Genomic DNA, 16,976 nt, shown 5'->3' on the forward strand with positions numbered 1-16,976 from the left:
TACCAAAGCGTCCAATAAACAGTGAGCAAGAAAGACACCTATAGAGAAGACATTGAAACCGACCCTGAAGGTGTTGAGTGCCTATGAGCTGGCTCATCCAATCACTCGTGTTGGCTGGTGAAATAATGTGAACATCATGGGAAGCTGAAGCAGTGAACTTCACCACAGAATGTATGTACACAATTGAAAATGTGAGGCCATATTTACTAAGGGCTTTGTAGGAAGTTGGCTCTGTACGTGCTATTTCAAAGTAAGGAATAGCATGCACAGAGTCCAAGGGTTCCCCTTAGAGGTAAAATAGTGGTAAAAATAGATAATACTAATGCTCTATTTTGTGGTAGTGTGGTCGAGCAGTAGGCTTATCCAAGGAGTAGTGTTAAGCATTTGTTGTACATACACATAGACAATAAATGAGGTATACACACTCAGAGACAAATCCAGCCAATAGGTTTTTGTATAGAAAAATATCTTTTCTTAGTTTATTTTAAGAACCACAGGTTCAAATTCTACATGTAATATCTCATTCGAAAGGTATTGCAGGTAAGTACTTTAGGAACTTCAAATCATCAAAATTGCATGTATACTTTTCAAGTTATTCACAAATAGCTGTTTTAAAAGTGGACACAGTGCAATTTTCACAGTTCCTAGGGGAGGTAAGTATTTGTTAGTTTAACCAGGTAAGTAGGACACTTACAGGGCTTAGTTCTTGGTCCAAGGTAGCCCACCGTTGGGGGTTCAGAGCAACCCCAAAGTCACCACACCAGCAGCTCAGGGCCGGTCAGGTGCAGAGTTCAAAGTGGTGCCCAAAACACATAGGCTAGAATGGAGAGAAGGGGGTGCCCCGGTTCCGGTCTGCTTGCAGGTAAGTACCCGCGTCTTCGGAGGGCAGACCAGGGGGGTTTTGTAGGGCACCGGGGGGGACACAAGCCCACACAGAAATTTCACCCTCAGCAGCGCGGGGGCGGCCGGGTGCAGTGTAGAAACAAGCGTCGGGTTTGTAATGGAAGTCAATGGGAGATCTAGGGATCTCTTCAGCGCTGCAGGCAGGCAAGGGGGGGGTTCCTCGGGGAAACCTCCACTTGGTCAAGGGAGAGGGACTCCTGGGGGTCACTCCTCCAGTGAAAGTCCGGTCCTTCAGGTCCTGGGGGCTGCGGGTGCAGGGTCTCTCCCAGGTGTCGGGACTTAGGATTCAAAGAGTCGCGGTCAGGGGAAGCCTCGGGATTCCCTCTGCAGGCGGCGCTGTGGGGGCTCAGGGGGGACAGGTTTTTGTACTCACAGTCTTAGAGTAGTCCTGGGGTCCCTCCTGAGGTGTTGGATCGCCACCAGCCGAGTCGGGGTCGCCGGGTGCAGTGTTGCAAGTCTCACGCTTCTTGCGGGGAGCTTGCAGGGTTCTTTAAAGCTGCTGGAAACAAAGTTGCAGCTTTTCTTGGAGCAGGTCCGCTGTCCTCGGGAGTTTCTTGTCTTTTCGAAGCAGGGGCAGTCCTCAGAGGATGTCGAGGTCGCTGGTCCCTTTGGAAGGCGTCGCTGGAGCAGGATCTTTGGAAGGCAGGAGACAGGCCGGTGAGTTTCTGGAGCCAAGGCAGTTGTCGTCTTCTGGTCTTCCTCTGCAGGGGTTTTTCAGCTAGGCAGTCCTTCTTCTTGTAGTTGCAGGAATCTGATTTTCTAGGGTTCAGGGTAGCCCTTAAATACCAAATTTAAGGGCGTGTTTAGGCCTGGGGGGTTAGTAGCCAATGGCTACTAGCCCTGAGGGTGGGTACACCCTCTTTGTGCCTCCTCCCAAGGGGAGGGGGTCACAATCCTAACCCTATTGGGGGAATCCTCCATCTGCAAGATGGAGGATTTCTACAAGTTAGAGTCACCTCAGCTCAGGACACCTTAGGGGCTGTCCTGACTGGCCAGTGACTCCTCCTTGTTGCTTTCTTTGTTCCCTCCAGCCTTGCCGCCAAAAGTGGGGGCCGTGGCCGGAGGGGGCGGGCAACTCCACTAAGCTGGAGTGCCCTGCTGGGCTGTGACAAAGGGGTGAGCCTTTGAGGCTCACCGCCAGGTGTTACAGCTCCTGCCTGGGGGAGGTGTTAGCATCTCCACCCAGTGCAGGCTTTGTTACTGGCCTCAGAGTGACAAAGGCACTCTCCCCATGGGGCCAGCAACATGTCTCTGGTGTGGCAGGCTGCTGGAACTAGTCAGCCTACACAGACAGTCGGTTAAGTTTCAGGGGGCACCTCTAAGGTGCCCTCTGTGGTGTATTTTACAATAAAATGCACACTGGCATCAGTGTGCATTTATTGTGCTGAGAAGTTTGATACCAAACTTCCCAGTTTTCAGTGTAGCCATTATGGTGCTGTGGAGTTCGTGTTTGACAGACTCGCAGACCATATACTCTTATGGCTACCCTGCACTTACAATGTCTAAGGTTTTGTTTAGACACTGTAGGGGTACCATGCTCATGCACTGGTACCCTCACCTATGGTATAGTGCACCCTGCCTTAGGGCTGTAAGGCCTGCTAGAGGGGTGGCTTACCTATACTGCATAGGCAGTGAGAGGCTGGCATGGCACCCTGAGGGGAGTGCCATGTCGACTTACTCGTTTTGTCCTCACTAGCACACACAAGCTGGCAAGCAGTGTGTCTGTGCTGAGTGAGAGGTCTCCAGGGTGGCATAAGACATGCTGCAGCCCTTAGAGACCTTCCTTGGCATCAGGGCCCTTGGTACTAGAAGTACCAGTTACAAGGGACTTATCTGGATGCCAGGGTCTGCCAATTGTGGGTACAAAAGTACAGGTTAGGGAAAGAACACTGGTGCTGGGGCCTGGTTAGCAGGCCTCAGCACACTTTCAATTGTAAACATAGCATCAGCAAAGGCAAAAAGTCAGGGGGCAACCATGCCAAGGAGGCATTTCCTTACACAACCCCCCCCCAAACGAAAGAGGATGAGACTAACCTTTCCCAAGAGAGTCTTCATTTTCTAAGTGGAAGAACCTGGAAAGGCCATCTGCATTGGCATGGGCAGTCCCAGGTCTGTGTTCCACTAAAAAGTCCATTCCCTGTAGGGAGATGGACCACCTCAACAGTTTAGGATTTTCACCTTTCATTTGCATCAGCCATTTGAGAGGTCTGTGGTCAGTTTGAACTAGGAAGTGAGTCCCAAAGAGGTATGGTCTCAGCTTCTTCAGGGACCAAACCACAGCAAAGGCCTCCCTCTCAATGGCACTCCAACGCTGCTTCCTGGGGAGTAACCTCCTGCTAATGAAAGCAACAGGCTGGTCAAGGCCATCATCATTTGTTTGGGACAAAACTGCCCCTATCCCATGTTCAGAGGCATCAGTCTGCACAATGAACTGCTTAGAATAATCTGGAGCTTTTAGAACTGGTGCTGAGCACATTGCTTGTTTCAGGGTGTCAAAGGCCTGTTGGCATTCCACAGTCCAGTTCACTTTCTTGGGCATTTTCTTGGAGGTGAGTTCAGTGAGGGCTGTCACAATGGATCCATATCCCTTCACAAACCTCCTGTAATACCCAGTCAAGCCAAGGAATGCCCTGACTTGAGTCTGGGTTTTTGGAGCTACCCAGTCCAGAATAGTCTGGATCTTGGGTTGGAGTGGCTGAACTTGGCCTCCACCTACAAGGTGGCCCAAGTAAACCACAGTTCCCTGCCCTATCTGGCATTTGGATGCCTTGATAGAGAGGCCTGCAGATTGCAGAGCCTTCAAAACCTTCTTCAGGTGGACCAGGTGATCCTGCCAGGTGGAGCTAAAGACAGCAATATCATCAAGATAAGCTGTGCTAAAGGACTCCAAGCCAGCAAGGACTTGATTCACCAACCTTTGGAAGGTGGCAGGGGCATTCTTTAAACCAAAGGGCATAACAGTAAACTGATAATGCCCATCAGGTGTGGAGAATGCTGTTTTCTCTTTTGCTCCAGGTGCCATTTTTATTTGCCAGTACCCTGCTGTCAAGTCAAAGGTACTTAAGAATTTGGCAGCACCTAATTTATCTATGAGCTCATCAGCTCTTGGAATGGGATGAGCATCTGTCTTGGTGACAGAATTGAGCCCTCTGTAGTCCACACAAAACCTCATCTCTTTCTTTCCATCTTTGGTGTGAGGTTTGGGGACTAAGACCACTGGGCTAGCCCAGGGGCTGTCAGAGCGCTCAATTACTCCCAATTCCAGCATCTTGTGGACTTCCACCTTGATGCTTTCCTTAACATGGTCAGATTGTCTAAAGATTTTGTTCTTGACAGGCATGCTGTCTCCTGTGTCCACATCATGGGTACACAGGTGGGTCTGACCAGGGGTTAAGGAGAAGAGTTCAGGAAACTGTTGTAGGACTCTCCTACAATCAGCTTGCTGTTGGCCAGAGAGGGTGTCTGAGTAGATCACTCCATCTACTGTGCCATCTTTTGGGTCTGATGACAGAAGATCAGGGAGAGGTTCACTCTCTGCCTCCTGATCCTCATCTGTTACCATCAACAGATTCACATCAGCCCTGTCATGGAAGAGCTTAAGGCGGTTCACATGGATCACCCTCTTGGGGCTCCTGCTTGTGCCCAGGTCCACCAGGTAGGTGACCTGACTCTTCCTTTCTAGCACTGGGTAAGGGCCACTCCATTTGTCCTGGAGTGCCCTGGGAGCCACAGGCTCCAGAACCCAGACTTTCTGCCCTGGTTGGAACTCAACCAGTGCAGCCTTTTGGTCATACCAAAACTTCTGGAGTTGTTGGCTGGCCTCAAGGTTTTTGGTTGCCTTTTCCATGTACTCTGCCATTCTAGAGCGAAGGCCAAGTACATAGTCCACTATGTCCTGTTTAGGCTCATGGAGAGGTCTCTCCCAGCCTTCTTTAACAAGGGCAAGTGGTCCCCTTACAGGATGACCAAACAGAAGTTCAAAGGGTGAGAATCCTACTCCCTTCTGTGGCACCTCTCTGTAAGCGAAAAGCAGACATGGCAAGAGGACATCCCATCTCCTTTTGAGTTTTTCTGGGAGCCCCATGATCATGCTTTTAATGTCTTGTTGAATCTCTCAACCAAGCCATTAGTTTGTGGATGGTATGGTGTAGTGAATTTATAAGTCACTCCACACTCATTCCACATGTGCTTTAGGTATGCTGACATGAAGTTGGTACCTCTGTCAGACACCACCTCCTTAGGGAAACCCACTCTGGTAAAGATACCAATGAGGGCCTTGGCTACTGCAGGGGCAGTAGTCGACCTAAGGGGAATAGCTTCAGGATACCTGGTAGCATGATCCACTACTACCAGGATATACATATTTCCTGAGGCTGTGGGAGGTTCTAGTGGACCAACTATGTCCACACCCACTCTTTCAAAGGGAACCCCCACCACTGGAAGTGGAATGAGGGGGGCCTTTGGATGCCCACCTGTCTTACCACTGGCTTGACAGGTGGGGCAGGAGAGGCAAAACTCCTTAACCATGTTGGACATATTGGGCCAGTAGAAGTGGTTGACTAACCTCTCCCACGTCTTGGTTTGTCCCAAATGTCCAGCAAGGGGAATGTCATGGGCCAATGTTAGGATGAACTTCCTGAACAGCTGAGGCACTACCACTCTCCTAGTGGCACCAGGTTTGGGGTCTCTGGCCTCAGTGTACAGGAGTCCATCTTCCCAATAGACCCTATGTGTTCCATTTTTCTTGCCTTTGGACTCTTCAGCAGCTTGCTGCCTAAGGCCTTCAAGAGAGGGACAGGTTTCTTGTCCCTTACACAGCTCCTCCCTTGAGGGTCCCCCTGGGCCTAAGAGCTCAACCTGATAAGGTTCAAGCTCCAAAGGCTCAGTTCCCTCAGAGGGCAGAACTTCTTCCTTAGAAGAGAGGTTCCCTTTCTTTTGCTGTGTTGCAGTTGGTTTCCCAACTGACTTTCCTGTTCTCTTGGTAGGCTGGGCCATTTTTCCAGACTCCAGCTCTACTTTTTCACCCTGTGCCTTGCATTGCGCTCTTGTTTTCACACACACCAGTTCAGGGATACCCAGCATTGCTGCATGGGTTTTTAGTTCTACCTCAGCCCATGCTGAGGACTCCAGGTCATTTCCAAGCAGACAGTCCACTGGGATATTTGAGGAGACCACCACCTGTTTCAGGCCATTGACCCCTCCCCATTCTAAAGTAACCATTGCCATGGGATGTACTTTTCTCTGATTGTCAGCGTTGGTGACTGTGTAAGTTTTTCCAGTCAGGTATTGGCCAGGGGAAACCAGTTTCTCTGTCACCATGGTGACACTGGCACCTGTATCCCTCAGGCCCTCTATTCTAGTCCCATTAATTAAGAGTTGCTGTCTGTAATTTTGCATGTTAGGCGGCCAGACAGCTAGTGTGGCTAAATCCACCCCACCCTCAGAAACTAGAGTAGCTTCAGTGTGGACCCTGATTTGCTCTGGGCACACTGTTGATCCCACTTGGAGACTAGCCATACCAGTGTTACCTGGATGGGAGTTTGGAGTGGAACCTTTCTTGGGACAGGCCTTGTCTCCAGTTTGGTGTCCATGCTGTTTACAGCTATGACACCAGGCCTTTTTGGGATCAAAGTTTTTACCCTTGTACCCATTGTTTTGTGAAGAGGCTCTGGGCCCACCCTCCTGTGCAGGTTTTTGGGGGCCTGTAGAAGACTCTTTACTATTTTTAGTTTTGGTTGTCTCATCACCCTTCCCCTGGGGAGTCTTTGTGACCCCTTTCTTTTGGTCACCCCCTGTTGAAGTCTTGGACACCCTTGTCTTGACCCAATGGTCCGCCTTCTTTCCCAATTCTTGGGGAGAAATTGGTCCTAGGTCTACCAGATGCTGATGCAGTTTATCATTGAAACAATTACTTAACAGGTGTTCTTTCACAAATAAATTGTACAGCCCATCATAATTACTTACACCACTGCCTTGAATCCAACCATCTAGTGTTTTCACTGAGTAGTCAACAAAGTCAACCCAGGTCTGGCTCGAGGATTTTTGAGCCCCCCTGAACCTAATCCTGTACTCCTCAGTGGAGAATCCAAAGCCCTCAATCAGGGTACCCTTCATGAGGTCATAAGATTCTGCATCTTTTCCAGAGAGTGTGAGGAGTCTATCCCTACACTTTCCAGTGAACATTTCCCAAAGGAGAGCACCCCAGTGAGACCTGTTCACTTTTCTGGTTACACAAGCCCTCTCAAAAGCTGTGAACCATTTGGTGATGTCATCACCATCTTCATATTTTGTCACAATCCCTTTGGGGATTTTTAACATGTCAGGAGAATCTCTGACCCTATTTATATTGCTGCCACCATTGATGGGTCCTAGGCCCATCTCTTGTCTTTCCCTTTCTATGGCTAGGAGCTGTCTCTCTAAAGCCAATCTTTTGGCCATCCTGGCTAACAGGTGGTCATCTTCACTGAGAGCATCCTCAGTGATTTCAGAAATGTGGGACCCTCCTGTGAGGGACTCACTATTTCTGACTAACACAGTTGGAGACAGGACTTGAGGGGTCCTGTTCTCCCTATTTAGGACTGGAGGAGGGACATTGGCCTCCAAGTCACTAATTTCTTCCTCTGTGAGGTCATCATCAGAGGGGTTGGCTTTTTCAAACTCTGCCAACAGCTCCTGGAGCTGAATTTTGGTAGGTCTGGAGCCAATGGTTATTTTCTTTATATTACAGAGAGACCTTAGCTCCCTCATCTTAAGATGGAGGTAAGGTGTGGTGTCGAGTTCCACCACCTGCATCTCTGTATCAGACATTATTCTGCTAAGAGTTGGAATACTTTTTAAAGAATCTAAAACTGTTTCTAGAATCTAATTTCAAACTTTTAACAAACTTTTAAACTCTAAAAGACAATGCTAAACAGGGACTTAACACACAAGGCCCTAGCAGGACTTTTAAGAATTTAGAAAACTTTCAAATTGCAAAAATGAATTTCTAATGACAATTTTGGAATTTGTCGTGTGATCAGGTATTGGCTGAGTAGTCCAGCAAATGCAAAGTCTTGTACCCCACCGCTGATCCACCAATGTAGGAAGTTGGCTCTGTATGTGCTATTTCAAAGTAAGGAATAGCATGCACAGAGTCCAAGGGTTCCCCTTAGAGGTAAAATAGTGGTAAAAATAGATAATACTAATGCTCTATTTTGTGGTAGTGTGGTCGAGCAGTAGGCTTATCCAAGGAGTAGTGTTAAGCATTTGTTGTACATACACATAGACAATAAATGAGGTATACACACTCAGAGACAAATCCAGCCAATAGGTTTTTGTATAGAAAAATATCTTTTCTTAGTTTATTTTAAGAACCACAGGTTCAAATTCTACATGTAATATCTCATTCGAAAGGTATTGCAGGTAAGTACTTTAGGAACTTCAAATCATCAAAATTGCATGTATACTTTTCAAGTTATTCACAAATAGCTGTTTTAAAAGTGGACACTGCAATTTTCACAGTTCCTAGGGGAGGTAAGTATTTGTTAGTTTAACCAGGTAAGTAGGACACTTACAGGGCTTAGTTCTTGGTCCAAGGTAGCCCACCGTTGGGGGTTCAGAGCAACCCCAAAGTCACCACACCAGCAGCTCAGGGCCGGTCAGGTGCAGAGTTCAAAGTGGTGCCCAAAACACATAGGCTAGAATGGAGAGAAGGGGGTGCCCCGGTTCCGGTCTGCTTGCAGGTAAGTACCCGCGTCTTCGGAGGGCAGACCAGGGGGGTTTTGTAGGGCACCGGGGGGGACACAAGCCCACACAGAAATTTCACCCTCAGCAGCGCGGGGGCGGCCGGGTGCAGTGTAGAAACAAGCGTCGGGTTTGTAATGGAAGTCAATGGGAGATCTAGGGATCTCTTCAGCGCTGCAGGCAGGCAAGGGGGGGTTCCTCGGGGAAACCTCCACTTGGTCAAGGGAGAGGGACTCCTGGGGGTCACTCCTCCAGTGAAAGTCCGGTCCTTCAGGTCCTGGGGGCTGCGGGTGCAGGGTCTCTCCCAGGTGTCGGGACTTAGGATTCAAAGAGTCGCGGTCAGGGGAAGCCTCGGGATTCCCTCTGCAGGCGGCGCTGTGGGGGCTCAGGGGGGACAGGTTTTTGTACTCACAGTCTTAGAGTAGTCCTGGGGTCCCTCCTGAGGTGTTGGATCGCCACCAGCCGAGTCGGGGTCACCGGGTGCAGTGTTGCAAGTCTCACGCTTCTTGCGGGGAGCTTGCAGGGTTCTTTAAAGCTGCTGGAAACAAAGTTGCAGCTTTTCTTGGAGCAGGTCCGCTGTCCTCGGGAGTTTCTTGTCTTTTCGAAGCAGGGGCAGTCCTCAGAGGATGTCGAGGTCGCTGGTCCCTTTGGAAGGCGTCGCTGGAGCAGGATCTTTGGAAGGCAGGAGACAGGCCGGTGAGTTTCTGGAGCCAAGGCAGTTGTCGTCTTCTGGTCTTCCTCTGCAGGGGTTTTTCAGCTAGGCAGTCCTTCTTCTTGTAGTTGCAGGAATCTGATTTTCTAGGGTTCAGGGTAGCCCTTAAATACCAAATTTAAGGGCGTGTTTAGGTCTGGGGGGTTAGTAGCCAATGGCTACTAGCCCTGAGGGTGGGTACACCCTCTTTGTGCCTCCTCCCAAGGGGAGGGGGTCACAATCCTAACCCTATTGGGGGAATCCTCCATCTGCAAGATGGAGGATTTCTACAAGTTAGAGTCACCTCAGCTCAGGACACCTTAGGGGCTGTCCTGACTGGCCAGTGACTCCTCCTTGTTGCTTTCTTTGTTCCCTCCAGCCTTGCCGCCAAAAGTGGGGGCCGTGGCCGGAGGGGGCGGGCAACTCCACTAAGCTGGAGTGCCCTGCTGGGCTGTGACAAAGGGGTGAGCCTTTGAGGCTCACCGCCAGGTGTTACAGCTCCTGCCTGGGGGAGGTGTTAGCATCTCCACCCAGTGCAGGCTTTGTTACTGGCCTCAGAGTGACAAAGGCACTCTCCCCATGGGGCCAGCAACATGTCTCTGGTGTGGCAGGCTGCTGGAACTAGTCAGCCTACACAGACAGTCGGTTAAGTTTCAGGGGGCACCTCTAAGGTGCCCTCTGTGGTGTATTTTACAATAAAATGCACACTGGCATCAGTGTGCATTTATTGTGCTGAGAAGTTTGATACCAAACTTCCCAGTTTTCAGTGTAGCCATTATGGTGCTGTGGAGTTCGTGTTTGACAGACTCCCAGACCATATACTCTTATGGCTACCCTGCACTTACAATGTCTAAGGTTTTGTTTAGACACTGTAGGGGTACCATGCTCATGCACTGGTACCCTCACCTATGGTATAGTGCACCCTGCCTTAGGGCTGTAAGGCCTGCTAGAGGGGTGTCTTACCTATACTGCATAGGCAGTGAGAGGCTGGCATGGCACCCTGAGGGGAGTGCCATGTCGACTTACTCGTTTTGTCCTCACTAGCACACACAAGCTGGCAAGCAGTGTGTCTGTGCTGAGTGAGAGGTCTCCAGGGTGGCATAAGACATGCTGCAGCCCTTAGAGACCTTCCTTGGCATCAGGGCCCTTGGTACTAGAAGTACCAGTTACAAGGGACTTATCTGGATGCCAGGGTCTGCCAATTGTGGGTACAAAAGTACAGGTTAGGGAAAGAACACTGGTGCTGGGGCCTGGTTAGCAGGCCTCAGCACACTTTCAATTGTAAACATAGCATCAGCAAAGGCAAAAAGTCAGGGGGCAACCATGCCAAGGAGGCATTTCCTTACAGGCTTGCATTGCCCCTGCGTGAGTCATCGCAAGTCCTTAAACGATATTTACTAAGCCAAGCAAAGCTACATTGCGTGGCTCTGTGTGGTTTAGTAAATCAAAAGTAACACAAGGCAACTCAAGTCACTACAGTGCATTACATTGCAGCATGGAGGTGTTCCACAGGTGTTCCTACGCATCTACCAATGTTTTTTGACACAATCCAACATTTATTAAAGTCAGTAAACCTCGGATTGCACCAAAATGCTGTGTCTCCCTGACTGAGGTGTATCAAGGAGAAATGTATTTATTTCTTCCTTTTTTTATGGTGCTGCATTCTGTAGTACACATAGTATGAGGAACATGCCTTAAACAGTGCTTAATTTGTGCTTGTTGTTTCCGGTGCTGAGCACCAGCACTTATTTTTGAGGGCCGGGGCTTATTCTTCGGCCTCAAGCATTTGCTGCGAGCAAAAGGCACACTTGGGAAAGACGGATGCAGCGGGAAACGAAAAAGCATCAAAAAAGGAGAAAGTAGAAAGCTGCAAGAGTAGCTGAAGGGGCAGGGAGTGGCTTTATATGGACTGAAGAGGCCCGAGATGGCTTCAGGATTACGCTGCCTCAGTATTCCGTGTTCACACATTTAATGGCAGCAGTCGCAGGTTTAAGAGGAGGGCTTTTGGGCACCGGCACCTTTTTATTTACAAATTAAGCACTAGCCTTAAATGATTAATCTTGTTCTTGAAGCATGGCACAAGCGTGCCAAATTTGGTGCCAGGCTGCCACAATGCGCCAGTGCTTGGAGTCTGAATAATTGCGCCGTAGATCAGTAAATAGGACGAATTTCTAATGCCCCCCTTTCACACAGAGCAGCACACTAAGCTGCCTTACTGTGTTGCATTGCGTGGAATATTAAGAAATATTCCCCTCTGCCTCTGCACAATGGGTGTTACTTTATTTCCCTGCTCGCCAGTGCTCATTTTATTGACAACGTAAAGCTGGAAGGCTCAGTTGGCGCTGCCAGAATTAAAAAGATGCGACTTAATTGTTTCCTACCCGTCTCTGCAGAGGGAACGCAACCTACTGAGCTATCTTTTCAGCAGAACCTTGTGGTGTAGAGTAGGCCTGATTTTGTACAGAAGTTCATGCCCAAACTTTTCTGGTGCTTTTCCTGTTGTCATATCATGGGCATGTATAACCAGAACCACAATAGCACCCTTGTGTGCAGTAGTGCCTGTCTTCTTCCCACCCAGGTCCAATGTAGCGCCAAACCTGCAGTTCTTAGAGGATCCCCGGGCTCAGCGTGTGACCAGCCAGCTGACGTCACTTCAGTCGAACAGTGCAGAGCAGAGAGCACGCGCTGTGGTAGTCTGCAGCAGGATCTTGGCCCCAGTCTTGCTTACAAAGTGCTGTCAGGCATCCAGAAGTCATTTTTCTTCCCCCTGCCCGGAACTTTTCATGCAGAGGAAGCATTTGAGCTCCGTAATGCCCTGATTAATCCGCCTGTGCCTGAAAGAACATATTGTCTCTGAAGGAGATTGATGCTGACTCAACCCCTATAAGCTAATAGGTGCAGCGACGGACGGCTCTGACGGCGGGTGGGGTGGTGAACCGCGGCCGCCTTGGGATGCAGGGAGCTGCAGCCGAACTCCACCGGAGCATCACGGGAGCAGGAAGAGAGAACGCAGGCCATGTCTTCTCCACGGTGCACACAGGGGCCACACACATTGTTCAAGCATTTTATTCCACGGAAGTGTAAGTTCAGGATGCTATACTCTCGGATTCAATATTAGGTCAAAGATTGGGTGAGAAGGGGAGTAGGGACCCGAGGTGGGGGGGCAGGGGGTTGGTAGTCTGTGGAGGCTCTCAACTCCATGTCTTATTCTATTTAATGTATACAACTTATGTTGTGAAATTGCGGAACATTCTTTCCATGGATGTGTAAGTGGAATATATTCTTAGAATGTAGATAGTTTCCTACTGTGATCCATTGGGTGTGCAGCTGGGAGTACAAGATAATGACGGGAGATGCCCACTGTCTGTGATCTAATGCAGATCCAAATACGTTGTGTGGAGCCGGTAGAGAGTACAAGATAATGAGGGGAGGTGGTTCTGCTGCCCAACGTCTCTGATCCAATGCAGATCAACAGACTTGAGTGGAGCGGGGAGTCACTACATGATGATGAAATGTTGCCCACAGTCTCTGATCCAATGCTGATCCAATGACCTGGTGTGGGGCGGGGAGAGAGTACACGCTGATGACAGAAGATGGTTCTGTTGCTTGTTGTCTCTAGGCCAGTGCTGATCCAAAGAACTGGTGTGGAGCGGGGAGAGAGTACAAGCTGATGAAGTGTTGCTCACAGTCTCTGATCCAATGCACATCCAAAGACCTGGTGTGGAGCGCGGAGATAGTACAAGCTGATGAAGGGAGGTAGCTCTGCTGACCAGAGACTCTGATGTAATGCAGATCAACAGGCTTGAGTGGAGCGGGGAGAGAGTACAGGCTGATGAAGTGTTGCCCACAGTCTCTGATCCAAAGACCTTGTGTGGAGCAGGGAGAGAGTACAAGATAATGAGGGGAGGTGGTTCTGCTGCCCAACGTCTCTGATCCAATGCACACCCAAAGACCTGGTGTGGAGCGGGGAGATAGTACAGGCTGATGAAGTGATGCCCACAGTCTCTCATCTAATGCTAATCCACAGACCTGGTGTGGAGCGGGGAGAGAGTAGAGGCTGATAAAGTGTTGCTCAAAGTCTCTGATCCAATGCTGATACAGGCTGATGAAGTGTTGCCCACAGTCTCTGATCCATTTCTGATCCAAAGACCTGGTGTGGAGCGGGAAGAGAGGACAAGCTGATGACAGGAGATGGTTCTGTTGCTTGTTGTCTCTAGGCCAGTGCTGATCCAAAGACCTGGTGTGGAGCGGGGAGAGAGTACAGGCTGATGAAGTGTTGCTCACAGTCTCTGATCCAATGCTGGTCCAAAGACGTGGTGTGGAGCGGGGAGAGAGTACAGGCTGATGAAGTGTTGCTCACAGTCTCTGATCCAATGCTGGTCCAAAGACGTGGTGTGGAGTGGGGAGAGAGTACAGGTTGATGAAGGGAGATGGCTCTATTGCCTGTAGTCTGATCCAATGCTGATTCAAACAAGTGGAGCAAGTACAGGCTAAAAGGGGCGGCCCACTATCTGCAATCCAATGCTGCGTCAAAGATTGGGTGTTTAGCAGGGGGAGGACAGAAAGGGATGGAGGGTGAGGGCTCTACTGCCCATAGTCTCTGATTTAATGCTGAATCAAAGATTGGGTTTGGAACAGGGCGAGGGTAGAACGGTGTGTGTAATGGGAAGAGACTAGAAGAGACCTGAAGGAGATGGACCTTCTGAACATAGGTCCTCATCATCACATTGGCGGTAAATGCCGCTTACCGCTGCGGTGACGGCCGCCAACTTACTGCCGCCGAGGTGAACATCCGTTCGCCAAATTATGACACATATACACCAACCCGACAGAATACTGCCACAAACACGAATCCGCCAGCCCAAAGGTCAGTGCTAAAATGGTGGTACAAACACCCACACCGTTACGTCAACAAAACAATGCCCACCACATTATGACATACGAATCACCACGGCGGATATCTAATGGTGGTAAACCATTGGCGATACACACCGGAGCGCTCAAAATGGACACCCAAATACTAAACTACACAGCATTGGCCAAAAACACACACCTGACACTGATGCACACACCACACCCACCCACCCACAGCACTATAAAACACCCACCCACATTACCCACAACCCTTTACGAATACAAATTATTGCCACCAGACTGACACCAAGACACTGCGACAACTAGACACACACACCACATACACCCATATATCCCTCACGCACTCCACTTCACACACCCAACCACAGTACCCAACACCCACACACTTACACACACCACACAACACTTATGTCCCCACAAGGGCAACCCCGTTTCACAGATGAGGAGTTGCGGGTCATCGTGGAGGAAACAGTAAGGGTAGAGCCACAGCTGTTTGGAGCACAGGTACAGCAAATATCCATGACCAGAAAGATGGAGCTCTGGCGGAGGATTGTGGACAGGGAGAGCGCTGTGAGGCAGCATCTAAGAACAAGAAACGACATCAGGAAGAGGTGGAATGACCTACGGGGAAAGGTACTTTCCATGGCAGCAGGCCACCAGCTCGCTATACAGAGGACTGGCGGTGGAGCCCCACCTCCTTCCCCACAGCTCACAGCATGGAAGGAGCAAGTGTTGGCATTACCGCATCCTGAGGGACTCACTGGAGTTGCCAGAGGACTGGACACTGGTGAGTCAACAATTACTATTTATCACCCCTCATACCTGCATGCCATCTCACCCCCTCACTCCCATTACTCCACTCCATCCCACACACTGCCCCTACACATATGACTAACCCCAATGCCAAGCCCTGCATGCTATACCAATACATGGACAGCCCTCCCAGCCCTGCATGAACACCCATCACAAAAGCATGCACAGCAGAGGAGAACTAACAAGCCCCCACAATACATCACCATACACAAACAAAGGTGGCAGGGCAACAGCAATGATAGAAGGGAAGCTAGGGATGTACAATATGTCACAGACGTGAAGCATAATACATCACTTACATCCCCACAGGTGCCCCAGCTGATCTCAGCTGAGAGGAGATGCCACGACAAACCAGCCACCCCACAGAAGATGCCCCCAGTGATGACAGTAACTCTGGACTTCTGGATCTGGAGGAACTACCTGGTCCATCAGGGACCACTGGTCAGTCAGTCACCCCAGCCCACTCCCAGTCAACCACAGAGCCCCCACCATCAGTATCCAACACCACAGCACCCATCCAGCATCCCCAGACCTCTGTCCCCAGGACACGGCAATCAGCAGTGTGCCCACCTGTACAGGGACCCTAGTCCACACCTCTCCCCCAAGACAATTAGGGACCTGAGGTCAGTGGCATGGGCACACTGTTCAGGGGACACAGGCACAGGGCAACAGGGACACTGGAAGGACCGCTGTGCACCAGGTGGAGGACAGGCCCAGGGAACCGACTCTCCAGGAGGCACTCACCAAGATCCTGGGGGCCTACCAAAAATCCCAGGAAACGATGGGCCAGATCCTCAACAACATGCAGGAGAACAAGCGGCTGCAGGAGGAACACCATTAGGAGATCAGGGAGGACTTGCAGGCTCTCAACACCACCATGATCTCCATAGCAGGGGTGCTGGCAGACATGGCCAACATCATGAGGGAATCGACAGCACACCAGCGGGCCCCTACCACTTGCCAGTCTATTGACCAGCCCTCCACTTCTGCTGCAGCTAGTGGGCAGGACTCACAGGTCACCAGCACCCCTCCCCCTGCAGAAGGTGAACCACCCCGCAAATGTTCCCTGCGACCCAGACAGAAGCCACTGACATTTGCCAAGACCAAGACAACTGCCAGGAAAAGAGAATCTCCTGATTGTCCCCCTTGTGTCCCACCCTGTCACCATGTCCACTTTGAACTGCCTTTGCTCCCCTTCCTATGGCCCCTTGGCGGAGGGGGGGACAAACGCAATATGTGTACTGTCAATCGTCCCAATAATATTGGGTATATGTCCCATTGCATAGAATCCCACTTTCACAGTGGCCAAATCTTCCACCTGGGGGGAAGAAATGTAGCTGCACATGTGTTTCACCAAGGCAGACAATACCCTGCCAGCACAATTGAGAACATAGGCTGTGACATTCCTGCTGCCAAGCCCACTGTCACTTGGGAAAGAACCAGTTGCCAGGAAATGGGGAACCTGCACAAGAGTGGGGATCCCAGTCGGATGACAGATAGCTGATATCAGGTCAGGCTCCAATTGGGCACAGAGCTCTGCGATTGTGACCCTGCCCAGTTTATAGGTGAGTATATGTGCCTGTCCTCCAGTGTTGCCAAGTCCACAAGGGGTCTGTAAATGGGGGTTTCTCTCCTCCTCCTATTCATCCGCAGAGGTAGGTATCTAAGGGACACAAGAGTGAGTAGGCTGTCACAATTTGAACAATGGAACCACCACCTCAGTGCGCATACAGCATTAATGTGATGGGACAGTGGGAATAGCAATGTATGTGCAATTTTCAGCAATGACGCAGTTATGGAAGATCTGTATGTAGACCACCACCATGAAATGGCGACCGCCTGTCCTGTATCTAGGGACAGGTGGAAGTGAGGTATCTCCGCGGATGTTGGGCATTGTGTCGGAAGGGGGTCTTGCACCACCGTGCAATTCCTCATTGGCTAATATGGGGCTTTATGGAGTACAGTGGGCAAT

This window comes from Pleurodeles waltl, chromosome 6 (genome assembly GCF_031143425.1).
Source record: "Pleurodeles waltl isolate 20211129_DDA chromosome 6, aPleWal1.hap1.20221129, whole genome shotgun sequence".
Lineage (NCBI taxonomy): Eukaryota > Metazoa > Chordata > Amphibia > Caudata > Salamandridae > Pleurodeles > Pleurodeles waltl.